Source organism: Lynx canadensis, chromosome A2, assembly GCF_007474595.2.
Source record: "Lynx canadensis isolate LIC74 chromosome A2, mLynCan4.pri.v2, whole genome shotgun sequence".
In the NCBI taxonomy this organism is placed as follows: Eukaryota; Metazoa; Chordata; class Mammalia; order Carnivora; family Felidae; genus Lynx; species Lynx canadensis.
In genome coordinates this window covers 38,511,044-38,527,016 of record NC_044304.2, presented here as the reverse complement: position 1 = coordinate 38,527,016, position 15,973 = coordinate 38,511,044, and positions in this window count along the sequence as shown.

Below are 15,973 nucleotides of genomic sequence, written 5' to 3'. Positions count from 1 at the left end.
TGTGGCTGCCTCGATGCTCCGCAGGCAGCTGGGCCTGTGACCCGTAAGGCATTCCCACTGTGGACATTCTCGCCCCAGAAACGTGTGGCTACCTCCCCCGCAGCCTAGGGAGCTTGGGTGACAGACAGACACCATAAGGCAGAGTTTTGAGCTTCTCTTCCAAAGTGGCAGAATGCAGTACGTTCTCTCTGTTTCCCTGGAATCTGAGCAGGTAGGTTTATCTTTTAGACCTAAGTCTGAGAGCTTCAAGTACAGAGGACCGCCAGGATTAAAAATTAAAATGAAACATTTCGTGTTGTTTTAGAGAAAAGCGAATTAAGAAGGAAACAAATAATTTCTAGGGTCGAGAGCAAAGGACAGGTTTCCTGTTGCAAGTGATAACTACTCCCCCTTTTTTTTTTCCCTCTTTCTTCCCTGAACTTGGGATCCCTGTGTATCTCAGACAAGCATCAAACCCAAGATTCAAATCTGTTACTGAATCCATTCCAGAAAAGCGGGGAAAAGCTACCAATTTGTCATCTGCTATAAAATTTCATAACCTTTCTTTTTTTTGATATTTTTGTACTATTATTCACTCGGCTTGAAATTCTGCGCCAGATTTGTGCCTGCTCATTTTACTATGTGTGCGTGGCTGTGGTCTTTATTTTATAAGTAAGGACTGCCGGGTTGAGTTAGCAGTGCCCAAAACGCTCACACTGCAAGTCCTCTAGGCAGGCTCTCTGTGGTTTGAGGCTCAGGCTATTTTTGGGTACGGTCAGGAGGGAGCTGGTTAAAAACCTGACTTGCCTGATTCCCAGGGTGGTCTTTCTCTGCCGGGATCGCGGTCAGTATAGCAGGAGGGCAAGACGAGCAAAGCTCTCGTGTCACTTCCTGCGTGAGATGGGTTGGATAAGAAAGAGGAATCTTCATCTGTCCAAGTTGCCAGCTTTTATAGCTTCCCAGGAGAGCAGAAGCAGCTTGGAAAGATTGTGAATTTTGTTTTTCACTGGATATGCAAATATGTATTGAGGAATGCTGGTAATGGGCTTGTCTTGTGGCTTTGGGATGGGGAACACAGTACACAGACTTGTGTGCTTTCTCGAATAAAGCGAATGAAAAGGCCGTCTCCCAGGTGAGTCAGATAGGGCACCGCGGAGGTGTTCAGCTGTCTTTAGACGACAACGAATTTTGAAGACAGCGACTTCCTTGGAAAGTCTTATTTTGAGGGTTTCACCAAATTTCGGCTCAATATTTAGTTAACACAGACGAATCATTACGGAACATGTTAATTCTGTTTTTCCTTTTTTATACAATCAGTCTACCATTCCCTTTCAAATACAATACTCTCAGGTTTTGCTCCTAAGCAGTTTTCTAACTTTCTATTTCTATTTCAATATTTTCTGCCACCCAGACATCAACAGATGGACAGGGACGTTTCACTACCTCCCCCCATCCTACCCCCCCCCCACCCGCACCCCCCCCCCCCGAAGTTCTCACGAGCCACACACACAAGTGCCGAGTTCCGCCTGGCTGCCTGCTTTTTGGCACAGGCCTTTGGTTCCTGAAATGCTCAGAGCAGACCAAAAAAACAAAAAAACAACAAAAAAAAAACAAAACCAAAAAAACCCCAGAACTTTCTCAGGTGAGCCAGTCCAAGAATGTCTTTTTTTCCTTGAAAAATAGTTTCCCGCTACACCCACTCACCCACCCCAAAGCGGTGAAGGCAGATACAGTCCGGACTCTTCCATAGCTTTGCCTCAGTGCCCCCTTAGAAATGGCGTCTCCTTGGTCTGGGGGTCCCCGCCACGGGCCGGGTCGCCAGGGTGTACGAGGACCATACAAAAGCCCAGGGGCAGCCCGTGCGCAGCCAGACCACACCCCACCTCCTTGCCCGGCCCGTGCTGTGGTTCTGATGCCTTCTCTTCGGGCTTGCAGGCTGTAATAACGGAAATAGCAAAAAAACGTCAGCCGACTCCTGTCTGCGTGTCGGCACTAGTCCAGGGAGTTTCAAAGGGATGCTTTATTGATTCTGTAATTGCACAGGAGAATGGACAAGCTGAGCTGAACCTCAGGGCCAGGAAAACCCCTGCTCCACCAGCAGCTCCGGATGAGCCAGGGTTTGGAAAGAGCTCACAGAGCCTTTGCAACTCAAGGTGAAGTGCACTTAACCCTTTGTCTAACGTGTGCCCCTTCAAGTTTCTTTCACGTGTATGTGTGTCCGGGCCACATCTCACCGTACGGATTTCAAATGTTTCATTTCCTTTGAATCTCATGCCTTTCCCTATTCCTGTTTTGTGATTCTGCCTCTCACAGTGCTCTTGGCACACCTGGGGTGTGAAAGATAGTGCATCCAGGAGCCTCTTTAGAACAATGGACTCTCACTGGCCACTTCTCGTGAAATAAAAACCATAAAGCAGGCTTCTGAACAAGACTCATCAAGATACAGTAGCCCATTCTCTGCTAATAAGCGGATTGCTTTCCAGACCTGAAGGAGTGGACCAAGCTGTTTTGCCAACACAATTGAAAATTAGCTCTGTAAACTTTTCCTGCTGCCATATTTTGTACTGGCATTTGTATCTGTACTGTTCCCTTCATTTGGTTAGAGAAGGAAACAGTTGGAACATGGACATTTTTAAAAACCAAAAAGGAAGTGCAAAGGACTTGACAGAGCGTCTCCCTCGGAGACGGGCTGGAGACACCTGACAGTTCTCAAAATTGCTCCCTAACATCTCCCCGATAGCCATCGTGCTGTGGGGGAGATTGCTCACTCCTTTGCTGCCCTGTTCATCCTTCTGAGGGTTCATGGACTTTGAGTGCAGACAGGACAGTCTCACTTGCCTGCAAGAGAAAAGAGGCCATCCCCTCATCACACAGTACTCCTCCTCTTGATTGAAAGCCACGATACTGATGCCTTAAGGTGGGACTTTGCCCTGACTTAAAGTCTCCGCAGTCCCTGTCCTCATGGTTCAGTGCTCACCTCAGTATCGAAAATTTTGAGCTAAGGCTTTTCCTGGATTCCAGGTGCTTGTTTTCAAGTTCCTAGAAGATTAAAAGATTCCCATCCTCCCTCCCCCAACCTCCTTACTCCCAGATCTCTCTCTCTCACTCTTTTAATGTTTATTTATTTTAGAGAGAGACAGAGCGTGGGCAGGGGAGGGGCAGAGAGAGAGGGAGACACAGAATCCGAAGCGGGGTCCAGGCTCCCAGCTGTCAGCACAGAGCCTGACACGGGGCTCGAACCCACGAACCGTGAGATCACCGCCTGAGCTGAAGTCGGGACGCTTAACCGAGTGAGCCACCCAGGCACCCCTCCAGATCTCTTAGTAGACATTTCTGGGATGGAATTTGTCATCTTTTCTTCTGTACGGGCACACGTAATTCCAGTGCCGCCTTTCCAGTCGCTCGGCGTGAAAACCTAGGAGTCCTCTTTATTATTGCTGCCCCTCACTTGTCATATTCCCTTAGTTGCCAAAGTCTCTGACTTGATTCTGTGCTTCTCATCCTTTCCCTCTATTCTCTGTGCTGGGTTTTTCCTCTCATTCAGTCCTTCGATATGTTTTCTGCATATTATTGTGGTAGCCTGCAGCTCACAGCGCTGCCTCCATACGTTTCTGTTGGAACAGTCTGAATCATGTCACATATGTTTGTTCAGAACCTTCAGTGGCTCCTTTTATTGACAAAAGAGCCCAGATTCCTCAGCCAGGCATTCCAGGCCTTCTGTGATCTCCCTGCACACGCTCCTGCAGCACAGTTTCCGGTTATCCTTAATCTCCTTTCCACGCCCCCCCCCCCCCCCCTACCTAGCTCCCCTCCACCACTCTTTTCCTCTCCCCGTGTGGCAAATGCTTTTTCTCCACTGTGCGTTTTGAACCTGTGTATTAGTTCATGTATTCCGCAGCCACTGATTGAGTTCCGTCTTAATGCCAGGTCCTAGGCTACGTAGTAGATACATGGAGACAGTGTAGCCAGTGGTGGTTCCTGCCGTTGTGGTCTGTTAGATGGAGAGTCAGATAGTAAAGAAGCCAAGAAACACATGTAAAATGGAGTGATTATATACATAGAAAGAAGTGCTTCTCTTGTTTTAAGAGACAGTGAGAGAGAGGAAGCTGTTTTAGCTTGTGTGGTGAGAGAAACACCACCTTTCCAAGAAGGTGGTATTTAGTGAAGGTTGGAGGCTGGGACAGGCCACCGTACCTCGAGCTGGGAAAGAACATTTTTGGTAGATCGGACGGCATGTGCAAAGGCCCTGAAGTAGGGTCTGCCTAAGTCTTAAGTAAACTGAGAGATTCTGCTCCTTCTTCTGTTTAAGTTTTCGTTTTTCTTGTGCCCACTCTATTCCTCCTCCTAAACCACTTTGGTTTTCCTTTATAGCACTTCTCCATTTTGCCTCTGATTAAATCTATTGAGTGAGTTTCACTAGAATGAGGACAGTGACTCTCTACTGTACATTTCCATTTCTCTTACTGGTATCTTCCAGAGGACAGACTTCCATCTAATGGGATTTAGAGATTATTTGGTGCATTGTTTATCGATGTTGCAAATTGGGTTTGGTAAATGACTTACTTTCAGCCAACAGTGGAGTTTATATTACTCACTGTGTCCCCTGGCTTGTTTACCCAACCATCCTGGACTTGATAGAATCTTTTCAATCCTCAGATCTTCCTGCTCTTCCAGAGTACCTTGTTTTCCAGCTCATAGGTCAAGAGGAGTTGATGTTCGTTACTATCCTCTTTCAATTCCCCGTGGGATCAGAGAGCTGGCACGATCTGAGGCTCATTCGTGCTTTGAGCCTGGGGTTCATGGGAGGCTTTTTTCTAGTTCTGGGCAGAAATTTCGGTGAGCCAGCATGTTGGTCAAACTCATCTGGCCTACAGACTATGGTCTTGAACGGGCCACACTATTGATTGATGTGGTTCAGCCATATGTGGATGGCTGAATGTGGTTGTGATCCTGGAAATTTGTTAAGAGTCTGAATGAGCCCAGTTTGGTGGGCCTCCCGTGTTGGGTGAATGTCATGGTAGAGCAAGAAATGGGGGCAAATGTAGAGATACTCATAAATCTCATGTCTTTTTTTGGTTCTTTTTTTTTTTTTTCTTTTCTTTTTTTTAAAGTGGTTTGGCTGCCTTGCCACACAGAACTATAACTTGGAGCCCCCCCCCCCCATTTAAAATAAACAGAAGTTGAATTCTAATGGTTGGCCAGGGGCATGAATTCAAAGCTCCTTCTTCTTGTTTTTGCATTGAACACATACTTAGTAAGCACTTATTTTGCCAGGGACTCTGCTCCGAGCAGAGGAGCCGTTATTCACCAGGGGGTTGAGTGACTTAAACTCAGAGCAGCTAGTCTCTTCTCCTCACCTTCCATACTACAAGTGGCCTCTTGGAACAGAGTTTGAAAACCACAGTCTGTGCTAGCAGTAAAATGAGCACACCTTGTAGGTTATCAACTGACATTTACAAGTTAGCATATTCCTATTCTGTTCATAAAAAATCCACATTAGTGCTTTTTACCTTTTTCTCAGTAGGCACTTGGGAGTATAGGAGCTGCATTATGCATTTGCTTCTACCCAGGAAAAGTCCCATTTTTTTTTCCCTCTCAGTCACTCCTTACCTCTTTTGTTTGACTTGAACCTTCCTCCCACCCCCTGCCCGGTAGCTGTCTGGTGGGAGTGTTTTGTTTTTCTGGTTGGAGCTTTGGTTTTTTGAAGGCAAAGCCTGTGTCTTCTGCTTGAATCCTGCAATAGTGAGCACAGTGTAAGCACCGGTTACTCAGTGAATCCTGAGGGTCAGTTTTCCAGCTCAGCAGTGACACCATGCTCAATGTGTCGTTCTCCCAGACGTACAGGAAATGAGTGGAAAATTTGGACTGTGGGTTTTTGTGGGATTTGAAAAACCTGCTGTTTTTAGATTCCTATTAAGGTACCACTGGGACTTAGCAGCCATTTATGATTCTTAGGCATGTGGTCTCCGCTCCAGATGTATAGGCTTTCCAGCACCCATGGTTTGGGATGTAGAAATACCATCAACTCAGAGTTGAGAGGAGCAGACATTGAATCCTATCCTGCCTGGCGCTGGGGCACTGGGTGAGGTGCTTATCTTGGTGCCTTTCTTCGTTGGTGACATTGCAAGTTTTGTGTTTTTTTTTGTAAATTATTACTTTTTTTTAAACATATATTCAGTTTTGAGAGAGAGCTTGTGCACACGCGAACCTGGGAGGGATAGAGAGGGAGAGGGAGAGGGAGACACAGAATCCGAAGCAGGCTCCGGGCTCTGAGCTGTCAGCGCAGAGCCCGACGCGGGTCGTGAACTTGTGAACTGTGAGATTGTGACCTGAGCTGAAGTCAGCGCTTAATTGACTGGGCCACCCAGGTGCCCCGTGACCTTGCACACTTCTGGTGAGGACTGTGAATGAGATCCGGGATGTGCTCCAGCCAGCACCCGCGATACAGCCAGAGCTCGCATAGAATGGACACTTTCCTTTCTATGGCCTGCAAGCTCCAGAGGAAGTGTAGGATCTTCTCAGTTAGCAGAGGAGGCGCTTCTCTGTGTCCGCTGGCCAAGGTGACTGTCCCCGCTTTACTAACGTTGGGTAGACTGTTATTAAAGCATCTCTCAGCCCTGTTCATCATTACTCATTTCACAAGGTACATGTCCTGGCAGAGGAGTCAACATCTGGTTTTCTGGTGCGTTTTCATAGTCTGTGGGTATATTTAGGGCCACACATGAAATCCCGTGACCCAGGACAAACTGATTGAATGCAGCTGAAGACACACATAGAGTCGGGAGACGTAGTGTGCTTTCCTGCCAGGCTGCAGCCGGACTGAATGGGGGAGGAGTTCGAAGTGCTCTGGTGCTCAGGAAATGTCCATGAAAGACACACAGGCCAATCTGGGAAGGTCTTGAGTTGGCCCCGTGGGCAGCTGGCCCTCCGTTGCTGGTTCCCTTCTTCTTTGTGCCCATTTTTTAAAACATGTCTGAGCATGGCTGCCGGCAGGAGATGCTCCTTGTGTTAGCAGAAGCCAGTCTAATCCCAGATGTCCTATAAAGTTGAACGGTTTGTGAGCGGAGGCAAAGGGCACACCTTTAGGACTAATGTGTTTTTCCTTGGCAGAATTCCAGGACAAGCCTGTGTCCTTGCCAAAGGAACAGCACCTCCGGGCCTGTGACTGGGATGTGCTGAGTGGCTGGGTTAGTCGGAGGGGTGGGAGCCAGGGGCCTCCTTCTCACCAGTGGATGCACGCTGGGGCTTGCCAAAACTCTTTGTGTTTCTCCACTTCCGTATCTGTGAAATGGGGTTAATAATACCCAGGGAAGGAGAACTCACAGGACTTGTGTGCATTCATAAGCTTACCCTGGGAAACCACTTTGAAGGATGGGAAACTATCGAAAGTCTTGAAGGTATTGTAAATGTGCACGATCCGAGGTGCGTCCGTCTTACGCCTTTGGTTTGCCCGTTGCCACCAAGGGGTTGAAGGCCTCAGATTCTGGGGCTGGGGGTTGGGTTTCACGTTGTAGTCGCCTGCCTCTTGATCCAGTTTTAATTTTTTTCTGAGGAAATCATGGCTTGTTTTCTGAGGTCAGACACCAGAACTTTTACTGGAGTTCTGGTTTACTTTTTCCCCCTGTGAAAGGAAGGAGAGAGAGACAGAGAGAGAATATGTCTGCCTATAATCTGTTTGTAACTTTCGTTGAAAGTGACATCAAAGAGTTTCAAGTCTTATGTGGCCAAGAGGGAGGACTGTTGCCTTTTTGTCTCTAATGGTCCAAATCTGGCCACTTGATCCTTCCCAGAAGTGTGAGTGCTCAGTAGTCTTATCGATGAATTACTTCCGTATCTAATGGAGGAACTTGTTGCAACCTGGACAGGTAGTAATTTTGGTTTTCTTTTCGATTATTTTTCCACGCTTCAGATTCATTGGAAACATGTTTTCAGCCTGGCTTGGGTGGAAACTTGTTTTTAGTTGTGGGCTCTTCTGACCTCACTGGGAGGGTGGGAACGGAGGAGGAGATCAGGCAGAGGGACTGTATATCCTTGTAGCTCAGAGTGGGATCCTGGGTCAGCAGCATCAGCATCACCTGGGCGGGCTTGTTAGAAACGCAGAGTCCACCGTCCCTCTCCGGCACTGAATCAATCTTTTTTTTAAACCAAGATCACCAGGTCGTTCATATGTATGTTAAGGTCAGAGAAGCACTAGAGTGTTTTAAATTCTGTGCATTTTTTTTCGAATCGCAGTAAACAGAGGGAGGTGTCGGTGGTTCTTGGTTGAGAGGTTCATGTTTACGCTGATGCTCTTACATGCCCCCTTCTTCCGAAGTGTCTACATTATCACTCCCCTAGATTTCCGACTTCCTTTATGTGTTGTCCTTCACTTGTGTTAGAAAGCTGTGAAGTGTGACTGAAACTAGCGGGTGAGTTAATGTTTCCTGTTCCACATCACACCATTAAGATGTCGAAATGTCTGAAAGAAGACGCTCAGTACCCAGATCGCTCAGTGACTGCAGACGGCTATAAGAACTTGGGCCGGGTTGCTTGAAAATTTCAAAAGGAAGCGTCTCATGAAATGATGAAATAGGAAACTGAGGCCGTGTCAAAAGGGGATCAGGTTATGACTTGTGCGCCATCAGCAGCGCACAGGCAGCTGGGATGCTGATCATAGCCGGGTTAACCGTGGTCTGGCTTTGTAGAGTTCTGGCAGGTGGTGACCGTTTTAAGAGTAAGCCTGCCATGTCAAGAGAGGGCTCTGGGTGGTGGCTTGGTAACATCGTACACTTGGATGAAGGAAGAGTCAAGCCAGCCCCTCTTTGGACAGGAGGTGCCGAGACCAACAGCCTCTTTGTTTCTAGGTCAGCATTCCTTATGCAGGTGTCTCTATCCTGAGTCTGGCTGGCGACTGATGTTTGCATATCGTGGTTGTCTGAAAATAGCATGAACTACAATTTATTGTCATGCACTGGGGACATGGCCCTCAGATAATTTATGCTTCTTTGAAAAAAAATGTCAAATTGTATAAATCCCAAATTATTTAGGAAACACGTGCAATTTTGGTTGCCTTATTGAATAGAAAGATAACTAGATTGCCCTAGCATAGAGAAAATATTGAAACCATGTGTAAGCTTTATTCTCTTTTCTGAAATTATCAACAGGGCATACATTTACCTGAGGGTAGAGGATGGCAATGCCTAGTTAAATTCACCTCTAATTTGTTTAATTTTTTTTATCTTGATGTCAAAATTGAGGAAAATGATACTCATTCCGTTTCTGCAGTTTCGTTCTTCTTTTGCTCACTCTAAGGTGGTTTTCCCCCAAAGAATGTATTGTAGAGAGCTTTTCCTTAGGAAACATCTCTCTTTGGTAGTGATGGTGACGGGTGTCCTTTGGAATGTCTGTCTCTTTTAGATTGGTGGCTTCATTTGTGATATGAGTATGTCTAGTCTCATCTCAAGGGCCATCCTAGGCTGAGGCTTCAGGAAATTTTGACATCGTGGAGTTGGACAGGCACGTGTAGACCCTCATGCTGGACCTTGGGCTCACCAGACACTGGTTGGGACAGGAGGTAGAAAATTAGATGAGTAGCACCAGACAGGGAAAGCTTCTTTATTCATAGCTGCCTTGGATCCCTGTTTACTTTCCTGATCAGCCCCACCTTGGATATGGCCTGGTTTTATACACATGTATATGTGTAGATATGTACAGTATATGTACATACACACAGTGCATGCATTTGTGTCCACATACGTAACTGTGTGTATGTTTCTGTATCTGTTTATGTGTATATGTTTGTATATGTGAACTTTAAGGGCATAGACAGATATGTACCTTTTCAGACATAGGTGTATATGCTCTTATGTCTATATTTATGCTTTTAAAAAATTATTGTAGGGAATATCCTGATAGAAATGTTGGGGATGCAATATATTTTTTTAATTTTTTAAGATTTGTTTTATTTTTGAGAGAAAGAAAGAGAGAAAGAGAGCACGAGTTGGGGAGGGGCAGAGAGAGAGGGAGACAGAATCCAAAACAGGTTCCAGGCTCTGAACTGTCAGCACAGAGCCTGATGTGGGGCTTGAACTCACGAACCACAAGATCGTGACCTGAGCTGAAGTTGGCGCTTAACTGACTGAGCCACCCAGGCGCCCCAGGGATGCACGTATTTAATCCACTACACAGATGAGGACAGTGAAGGTCAAAGCAGTGCAATGACTTCATTAGCCTTCTGGTGGAACTAGACCCCACGCCTCTGCCTTCCTACTGTATGCTCTAACATGATTGGACACTTTCTCTGTCACCTCTTTAATGCACTTACGAGATGGCTTGTCAAACTCCAGACCCTCGTTTTGGCCATATATTTATGTGTTTGGAGTACAGTTTACTTACTATTGCTTTATGTTGCTTTTTAAATATATATTTATTCATTTATTTATTTTTAGATGATATTTTTTATAAAAGGACACTTCAGAATTTTTTTCATTATTGGAAAACTAGTATGATGGTGGACCATAAAGGAAACTGTCAAAATAAACATCTGAGTATTAAATATATATGTGTGGTGGCATGTGCATACACGTGTGTTTGTGTGCACACACACCCATGTGTATATATCTCCATTTGTCACCTAAAAGCACCCTATGTACCACCCATGGTATTTGCATTGTACTTTGAGAAACATTGAGTTAGACCAGAACCTCCACATTAGTTTGCAAATGTTGTGGCATAGGTGAGAGATCCATCTCTAAAAGGTCATTGCCCTTACTACACTACTGGTGGGGGACTAAAATGTTGGTGGAGATCCAGTTTCTTTCATATCTTCTGATAGCAGGTGTTAGGTACAACCTCAAATAAGATCAGTCCGGTCTCATAAGGACCTGCAACGTTTGGAAAACGTCTACTTGTGATTTTTTTTTTTCACAGCTATGCTGCAAGGGTTGAAGCTGTTAATTTCAGACATTGTTTCCCTCTCATTCTCCTTTCCCCTTATGTGTCATTAATTTCTGATTCCTACATTCTTAGGTTAACCTTTAAAATATGTATATATATGTATATATACATACATGCATGTGTACCCACGACACACATATACGCATATAGTATATATTATTGATTTAGTAGATACTTTCTTAATTCTTGTGGCTGATATTCGCCTCGAGTGAATAACTGGAATAAAAACATTAAGATTGTGGTTGCCCCAATTAATTTTTTGGTTTGTGTTTATATCCTGTCTTTGGATTTTGGAATCTCAGGTGGGCATGATAAAATATTGTGGTTCTGACAGTTAATAATTTCTCTATTAGCTTTTTTGAGTGGAGGAGGAAATTGAACTCTTTTATCACTTCAAAATAATAAAAAAAAAGAACCAGTATTGAATTATTACATTATGTAAAATGGAAGAAGGAAAAAAAATGTTGTTTTTTGTCTCTGCCATTTGAACCCAGCACCCTAAAATGAATGGCGCGTTTAAAGTTATAGAGCCCATGCCGGAAATTCAAGAAAAATGCCGCTTAGCCCTTGCTTTGCTGTGTTTCCTTTTCCTGTGCAGGAGAATATGCAAATTGCCTTTCTGTGATGCTCTGTCACATCCTTGTAAAGGTTCTGTGGGGATCCATGCATCTTGCTGAGTTGAGCCGTGTGCCAGCTCTGAGAGTTTGATTTGTTTTGCTAATAGAGACAGATTTTGTCATTAGAGATACCCAAGTGTGATGCTGCCTACATTCTTTTTGAGTCTCTGGTCACAGAAATCCCTTTGGCTTTAGGTGCAATTTAGTAGAAACACACACACGCGCACCGACACACCACACACACACACACACACACATACCCCTCAAGCACACAGAATTTGACTGTGGAATTGGCAAGGAATAAGTGAGCCAAATTTGGCCTGTAGAAATTAACACTGGCAACTTCGTGAGTAAAAATTACATGAAAAGCACTCATGGGGGAAGAAGAAGGAAAAAAAAATCTAGGATAACAGTGCAACAGACCACGTTTCCTATCCAGTCTGTCTTCTCAGGGCTGTTTGTCTAAACAGCATTGCCATTTTTTCTAAACAGTACTGCTGGTGTCCTCGCTCTGTAATATGAAGTGAATCAACTACACAGACCAAATGCTCGTTGAGTTGAGAGTTCCTTTATTTGGCCAAATTAAACCCAACAACCTCAGCTCTGTCCAAACTTGTGCTAGTCTAGGGCCAGCTAAGATGCCTGTCCCCATTTGCAGTTCTGCAGAGAAAAACGAAATGATACATTAACCGTTTCCTGTCCCTTAGACAAGGAGGAAGTTAGCTCCATTAAAACTAATCAATTTTTTTTTCTTGTCTCTGCAAAGCTGGAAATATAATACTTGGAGATTGTCTCAGACATAAAAAAAAAAATCATAAGAGACTCCATGGGGTTTTTGAAAGGTGTAAGTAGTGATATTACAGTTTTGTGTGGATGGTCCATTATATCCCCCTGCCACCTTAGCGTCTGCTAAAGAAGACAGTCCAGAAGCACAGTGCTTATTTTAGGGCAGTTTGGAATGGTTTACGGTTTGGTTTGGTGTGGGTTTTTCATGTCCTGGCCCGCAAGCTCAGATACAGAGATCATTGGAAGTCTAAATCAATAACGATGGAACACAGCCAGTGTGAAACAGATGCTGAAATAACCATCTGTAAATTCCATGGTGGACGGGAGTTGGGGCTCAAAATGTTTATTTGCATCCTGTGGACTGCTGGAATAGCCCCGAGGATGCTGCTGATCTATACCATTTGCCTTCAGAACTCTCTTCCTTCCAGCCCCAGCTGTACCTGCTTTCTTATGTATATTTGAAGAATTGCTTTGGGCATTTTGTAAGGACCTTCTCTAATTTTTGTTATCATTATTGGGAATCCACTGAATAAGGGTGGACTTTTGTCTCGCGGACCGACTGGTCCCTCCAGTCAGCAGCCTGAGCGATCTTTTCACAATGTAGATATGATCATGTGTCGTTCACCTGTTAAACACTAAGCTGAGATCCCTTTGCTGGCCTCCGTCTACCCTCATGATAAAGACCGAGTTCTGTCCAGGATCTCTACAACCTTTAAAGTGTGAATTCTGCTTTCTTCCCCCACCTTTATTTTCTCTTGCAACCATCCTGGTTATGTCTTACTCTGCTCCTTGGTGCCACAGGGTCTTTGCATATGCTGTTGCTTCTGCCTGGAGAATGCCTCCCTCTCTTCTCCACCTGGTTACCTCCTACCTGTCCTTCAGCTCCCTGCTCAAGTATAACCTCATCAGGGAATTCTTTCTTGATCTCTCTAGTCTGCAACATCCCTCTTAGACTTTGTTCTGGTCCCGTAAAACTCTACCTTGTGGCATTTATCTTAATGCAGTTTATGTGTATCTTTGTTTCTGTCTTCATTAATGCCAGTCTTCTCACTAGCTCCAACAGGGATAATATCACTTCCTGGGTACTGTTGTTTACTTAGTCTCTAAACAATGCCTGGCACAAAGTAGTTATTTGTAAATATTTCTTCAGCAAATGGCTATAGTAGTTGGTCTATTGTTCCTATTTTGAAAGATATTGGAGTCTCAACTTTCTATAATTTTGGAAAACTTTTGAAGTACTATTTTAAAACAAACCAAGTAGTTTATTCATAAACCAAGTATTTACGCTCTAAGTCGTTCACCATCTGGTTCTAAATTTGCCTTTAGGTTACAGGGCTGAGGCTCTTTTTTAGGGGGGGTGATTATGTGTTTTGTGGGTGAAGGGGCAGTTTGTGGTTGTGATCTTCGGTCAAAGATTCAAACTTTGGATACTAACAGCCTGTATTGGAAACAACAACATAACTAATTTGTGAGTTTGTTCTGCTTAACTTCCCATCCCTAATAATGCTCCCCTCTCCTAACTTGGTATTAGGGAACCATATATGTCCCCATAGCCACATCTAAGCCACTTACAATCTCCTGAGCTAGCTGTCTGTACCTGTGAAATGAGAGGGTCAGATTACATGATACCTAAGTTCCCTTCTGGCTCTGATACGCTAGGTTTTATTTGTATAAGTATTGGTTCTCACATCAGAGACCCAGGTTCAGAAACGTTTCTGTGTCTGCATCTTCTAAAGCTTATGTGATTTCATGGAGGATTTAAACATTTTTTTGTTTTCATATGAGTGAAACTTATAATTTATAGATTGAAAAATTATTATCATCCTTAAGGAAACTATTTTTTTTATCACTGGGATCCTCATTGCCCCATTTTTTTTAAGAGCCTTTATTATTGTTTTTTTAATGTTTATTTTTTGAGAGACACACACACACACACACACACACACACACACCACACACACACAGGGACAGAGAGTGAGTACGGAAGGGGCAGAGAGAGGGAGACACAGAATCTAGCAGGCTCCAGGCTGTGAGCTGTCAGCACAGAGCCCGATGCGGAGCTCAAACCCACAAACTGGGAGATCATGACCTAAGCTGAAGGCAGACGCTTAACTGACTGAGCCACCCAGGCACCCCCACTTTTTTTGAGCCTTTAAACAGGTGATGTATGAGAAAGTAAAATATTCTCTTGACAGATCAGTTTGGGCCGCACTTGGTTTCTAATACCCATATGTCCCTAATGAATTTCCAAAAGGTGGGGCATTGTATACTTCATTAGTGGAATGCGGATTCCATGGTGAGGAATGCTATTGTTTGAATACACGTGTGCATGTGTATCCTGGGGGTGGAGGGAAGGCTTCTGGTGCAGATGCCCTTAGGTACGAATAAGAACTTAATGTTGTATTCCAAAGAGCTGGATTTCTCATAGGGTGTGATGATGGTGGACATTGAGAGTGACCTTTAATTTTTTTAAATGAACACTAACAACAACGTAAGAAAGTGCTAGGAGAATATAGCGTTCTCAGAACATGGCAGTGGGTTAGTAACCGAGGCCAGGTGCAGGATTTGAAAACTAAAACCGCCGCGCTGTTAGGTGGTACTGATCCATCAGTGAGTGCTCTTAAAAACTTCCAGGAGCTGATCTTAATTATCCTTTCTATTTCATGTGCTTTGTGATTGTTTTACTACCCTTGATCCCTGGCATTTCATGGGGCTATCCAGTCTCACGAGGCTACACAGAAGTACCTTTGAGACCCTGGCTTCTGCCTTCTCCTCATGATCTGCTTGGTCTTCCTGTGCCCTCCATTTCCGGCCCCCAGCACAGGGCTGGACCGTGTCCACAAGGCTCCATGAGCCGCTGTCAGCATAGTCCTGGGAGCTGAGGAAATTCCCCCTCAGCTGTTCCCCTTTTAGTAATTAGAAATAGACCTTAATCTTAACCAGTAAGTCCTTCAGCGAGCTGACAGATGCATCGGTGGAAAGACTGGGGGTGCCGAGAAGGTGCCACCGAGATGGGCATTGCCTCCATTCTGCAAGGTTCCTAGGCTTCCAGGGGCAGAGGCCGGCACCCAGGTGGATAGTGACCGAGCGCTTGGTGATGAGGATAACCCCAAGTGGGTTGTGGAGGCTGAAGACTGTTGAACTTGGGTGCTGTAAACTCAGTGCCGTGGATTGTTCTTAACAGCTGGCGCAGATGTGAGCCTGGGATCAGGAAATCCCTGTCACTTCCCAGTGACACTCAGGGAGGTGATTGGAAATGGTTTTAGAAGTCTGTTCTGAGAAAGAGTTGACCTGTTAGGAGACAGTGTAGAGGGCCGGCAGGACTGGCGTTGGTTACTTCTCTGTTGCCCCCTCTCTGCCCTTCGTGGTCAACACTCTCACGGCTGGTTGAGCATAGCTTCTCACCAAGCGACCCTGCCCAGGGAAGGGTGCCTCCATGGCTTTGGGTATTTCTTTTCTGTCCTGCATTCTTGCTCCTTGACCTACCTTCCCTCTTCTCATCTTTGTCTCCTTCCCTTCATTATATATCTGTTTATTTCACAAAGAATAAATGCTTATTGCTAAAAAAGAGAAAAAAAACAGAAAAAATGCATATAGGTAACGAGGGGAAAAAAACACCAAAATTGTTACTAGTAACGTTTTGTGGTATTTCCTTC